Raw genomic sequence first — 5,439 nt, forward strand, 5'->3', positions numbered from 1 at the left:
TTTTCAGAAATGTATCATGTACATAAGTATTAACAACAGTGAGATAACTAGGATACAACTCCAACTATGACTCTTAATTGACTGAGAAGTTCCCTCTAATTTTTAGATATCTCAACTCTGGCCAAATCAGAACTCTTGGCTTCTATGCTGAAAAGAATTTCAGAATTATTCAGCTTATGAAACAGAGTTGGTGATTTTGTTAAAATATTCTTCATTAGGCTCAAGCTAAGCATTAAAAATAACAGATATGCTTAGAAGAAGATAAGACACATCCAAGCTGGTATATATGCTTTTCCATAGAAAAATGGGAAATTAAGATGTACCCCAACCTGAGTATTGGCTTTTCCAAGAAAGTGTAAGTCATTGTCTAAGTATTAGCTATATATATAATTTTAGTGGCTTACAAGTTACATCTCAAAAGATTGCTAAGTAACCATATTTCTTTCATATCTCTTGTTATAAAATATGTACTGGCTTCAGTAATGTGTTTGATGGATTTATAATCTGATATGGTGAAGCCAGGAGCCAATAAGATTGCCATAGCGGTATCCATATCCAACAACCTGCCTGTCTCAGGAGATCTGCCTTATCCAGGGACACAGATGAGGTTCCTGTCCCTAATAGCTGCCCTATCTGGGACCCCATGAAGCCCAGCAGTTAGGGAAGTTATCTGCTCTACCAGAGCCCCATCTTCCTTCCAATCTGCAACTCTGCATAGGGCAGATCCAATGCTCTTGCATACTCCACAGCTTGCCTGTCTTCCAGGAAGTCTGAATAAAATGGATGATTTTCTAGATAGATACCATATACCAAAGTTAAATCAAGATCAGGTAAACTATGTAAATAGTCCTATAACCACCAAGGAAATAAAAGCAGTCATTAAAGCTATCCCAATCAAAAAAAGTCCTGGGCCAGATGGTTTTAGTGGAGAATTCTACCAGACCATCAAAGAAGAGCTAATACCAATACTCCTCAAAATAGTCCATGGACTAGAAACCAAACAAATACTACTTAATTCATTCTATGAGCCCACAGTTACTTGGATACTTAAGCCACACAATAACCCAACAATGAAAGAGAACTTCAGACAGACCAATTTTGCTTATGAATATTGATGCAAAAATATTCAATAAGATTGACATAGGAATTTAATGCATACCTTTTGATTAACTGGAGTTACTGGAGAAACTACTAAAAATTTTCAGGTTTGTAGCTGGGAAGATAATAAACAGCCAGCAGTTGTACTAGAATTCTCACTCTCCCTGCTCTGAAGTTAAGCTTTCCCTAGTTTTGGAGAGGGGGCTTCTCCCCCTCATTATGTCCCCAAGATTTTCTCTGAATTTTTATTCATTCTCAATATAGTTATCAGCTATGAGTAAATACTGTGGACACTCACAAAAATGTATTAACACTGAACATTTATGCAAAATTAAGGCTGAAAATATGCATATATATAGTAGTTATACATACAATTAGAACGAGTGGTCTTCTAGAGGTTTAGAGATATCTTTTTTTAACATTTTCATGCATTGTATATATGTGTTGATTTCATTAGAGAATGAAGAAGAGAGGTCAAATTCTACTTTATTTCAATATAAGGAAAAAAAGCAAAAACAAAAACAGAAAAATCTTCCATGACCTAGTAGTACCACTTCTAAGGTTACAACCAGGAAGAGTGAAATTAATATGTCAATATGTCAAAGTAACATGAACACTCCTTTATGTAAATATCACTCACAAAAATCTAGAAACAATGACATTCTATATTTCCAACACTGATGACTGGATAAAGAAATTTTGATATGTAGAATTTAATATGGTTCAGTTACAAATACAGAAAGGATTCTGCTTCTTATTTTAATATGAATATAAGTCATTCTAAGTCATTACATTGAGCGAAATATGTCAAATGAAACATAGGCAAATGTATATTATCTAAGATGAAGAATCTAAAACTTGGTCTCAGAGAAGTTGTCAAGAGAATAGCAGTTGATAAAGACAAGGAATGGTATGAGACAAGGGAGAAATGGGGGAATGTTTGGCTTTCAAATTCCTCTTAGAAAACGTATTCTGGAATTCTTTTGTTGTTGTTGTTGTTTGTTTGTTTGTTTCTTTGTTTTCTAGACAGGGTTTCCCTGTATAGCCCTGGCTGTCCTGGAACTCACTCTGTAGACCAGGCTGGCCTCTAACTCAGAGATCCGCCTGTCTTTGCCTCCCAAGTGCTGGGATTAAAAGCATGCACCACCACTGCCCAGCTATTCCGGGATTCTTTATGAAGTAAGGTGAAACAATTTAATAGAAGTGATATATCTGAACTTAAGAAACAATCTAAACCTGTGACAACCTCTCAAGAACTGCTCAAGTTTCTGCAAATGGAGACAAAGACATTGGGAACATCATTTCTGATGCAATGAAGAAGGTTGGAAGGAAGGGTGTCATCACAGTGAAGGATGGAAAAACCCTGAATGATAAGCTAGAAATTATTGAAGTCATGAAGTTTGATAGAAGAGGTGTTTCTCTGAATTTTATTAACACATTAGAAGGTTAAAAATGTGAATTTCAAGATGCCTATGTTTTGCTGATTGAAAAGAAAAATTTTAGTGTTTAGTCCATTGTATCTTGAAATTTCTAATGCTCATCAGAAGCCCTTGGTCATAATTGCTAAAGACGCTGAGGGAGAAGCTCTAAGAAAGTTGGTCTTCAGGTTGTAGCAGTCAAAGCTCCAGGGTCTGGGGACAATAGATAAAAACAGCTTAAAGAAAATGGCTATTGCTACTGGTGGTACAATGTTTAGAGAAGAGGGGATAAAGATGTTAAATTTTGAAGATGTTAAAACTCATGTCTTAGGAAAAGTTGGAGAGGTCATTTTCACCAAAGATGATGCCATGCTTTTGAAAGGAAAGGTGACAAAGCTCACATTGAAAAATGTATTCAAGATTCACTGAACAGCTAGACATTACCACTAGTGAATATGAAAAGGAAAATCTGAACAAGTGACATGCTAAACTTTCAGATGGAATGGCTGTGTTGAAGGTTGGAGGGACAAGTGATGTTGAAGTGAATGAGAAGAAAGACAGAGTTACAGATGCTCTCAATGCTACAAGAGCAGCTGTTGTAGAAGGCATTGTTTTAGGAGAAGTCTGTGCTCTGCTTTAATGCATTCCAACCTTGGATTCATTAAATCCTGCTAATGAATATCAGAAAATAGGTATACAGATTATTTAAGAAGCACTTACAATTCCTGCAATGATGATTTCAGGTGTTAAAGGATCTTTGATAGTTGAGAAAATTCTGCAGAATTCCTTAGAAGTTGGCTATGATGCCATGCTTGGAAATTTTGTGAACATAGTGGAAAAGGGAATCGATCCAGCAAAGTTTGTAAGAATTGCTTTACTGGATGCTGCTGGGGTGGCCTCCTTGGTAACTATAATTGAAGCTGTAGTGACAGAAATTCCAAAAGAAGAGAAAGACACTGGAATGGGTGCAATGGGTGGAATGGGAGGAGGTATGGGAGGAGGCATGTTCTAACTCCTAGAATAGTGCTTTGCCCTTATCGATGAACTGTGACAGGGAGTTCAAGGCAAGTTCCTCATCGATAACTTCAGAAGAGTCACCTGAAGAGAATGACTGAAGAGAAGGCTGGCTGATCACTATAATTATCAGTTATTGGTTTCCTTTGACAGTATATAATAATTTACTGCTGTCATTGTCTATGCCTACAGATAACTTATTTTGTATTTTTGAATGAACACATTTGTACATTCCTGAAAAAATATTAAATAAAAGAGACTTTGAAAGTGGGGATAGACATGGGATGGATTAGACGAAGACAGCTCGGAGCAGACGGGAGGAGGAAATGTAAGGAAAAGGAGTGTAATTCAGTTACAATTAAAACTATACACATGCAAATATTAAAATAAAATGTGATTGTGTATTTTGATAAAAAAATTACATTATGATATAGAAATATATATTAAAATGTATAAATGTGTTTATTCTTAATATAATAGTTTCTTTCTTGAAATAAAGACATATGGTGAATTTAATTAAATTTTATTTTTTAATTGAAATATGATGCCCTTTTTTCCAAGAAGTTGCAAAACCACTGACTAGTATTCATGTTAGGAGAAGTGGTAAATGTGTATGCGCTATTTAGGAATCTATACCTTGACCTCTTTTGCTGGAAAGGCTTACATCAGAATGAATCATATCTTTTATTTCATTTTGGTTTTGTGGAATGTTCATATAGAATAGGAGGAAGGTACTTGGGAAGAGAGGCCAAAATTCAGTAACAGGGAATGTCACATAGTCAATTATATTCCTGATTATTCATCCAACCAACACAAGTTTAAAGACTGCTCATTATTTAGCCAAAATCAATATGTGAAACAAAATATTAAATCAATATTTATTAAGCCTTTATTCAGTTCCTTCATGATATGGCAGAATTACATCTCAGTTTTCCTAACAGGGTAGAAAGCACACTATTCTATTTCTCTTCCTTCTTCTAATAAGCTGTGAAACTTATATATAAAAAACATCACTGATATCCTGAGCAGTAGGTACATTCCTGCATATAACAGGGTAGGTTGTCTATCTTTTAAGAACTCACAAATTAAATTAAAGGAAAATTACATAGACTCTCAAGTAAAAATGTGCAATATAGATATCGGCTTGTGCTATATGGCAGTCAAATTTTTAAAAAGTAAGAAGTAGGTAAGTTAAAGGGGAGGTAATAATTTAAGTCATCTAACTTCATGACCTTATTTTAAAACACACACACACACACACACACACACACACACATACACACACGGCACTTATTGCACCTTTATAGGGTGGATGGATATTGCTGTTTCATAGGTGTTGCAGATGAGTCAAAGTACTAATTGATTTTTACACTTTGCTAAGGCTTCAGCTGACAGGAGAGGAAGACACAGTATCTCCATGGATTAGCCCTTTATTGTTTCTTCAGACTTAGAAGGTTTAAAACACACACACACACACACACACACACACACACACACATACAGAGAGGGGGAGTGTTAGGAGTGTAATTATTTTTAATTTTATTTTTTCCCATTATTATTAATCTTTAGTCTCTTTATATAGTCCAGACATTATCCCACTCCCTCTCTGCCCTCTGACTGTTCCTCAACCCATTCCTACTCCACCATCTCCAAGATGATGTCCCCACTCCCCCGATCCACCTCACCGGACTTCTCAACTTCCTGGGGCCTCAAGCCTCTCAAGGGCTAAGCACATCGTCTCCCACTGAGGCCAGGCCAGGAAGTCCTCCTCTGTATATGTGTTAGGGGCCTAATATCAGTAAGTGTATGATGCCTGCTTGGCGGTCATATCCTGGAGATCTCAGGAGTCCTGGTCAGTTGAGACTGATGGTCTTCCTATGAGATCTCCCTCCTCCTTATCTTCCTCCAG

General features: G+C 36.3%; 1 pseudogene; it reads left to right on the forward strand.

Annotated features, from left to right (window-relative positions):
• Positions 1-317: 317 nt before the first annotated feature.
• Positions 318-3,528, forward strand: LOC116089434 (annotated as a pseudogene).
• The last annotated feature ends 1,911 nt before the right edge of the window (positions 3,529-5,439 follow it).

This window comes from Mastomys coucha, unplaced genomic scaffold (assembly GCF_008632895.1).
Source record: "Mastomys coucha isolate ucsf_1 unplaced genomic scaffold, UCSF_Mcou_1 pScaffold14, whole genome shotgun sequence".
NCBI classification, from domain to species: domain Eukaryota; kingdom Metazoa; phylum Chordata; class Mammalia; order Rodentia; family Muridae; genus Mastomys; species Mastomys coucha.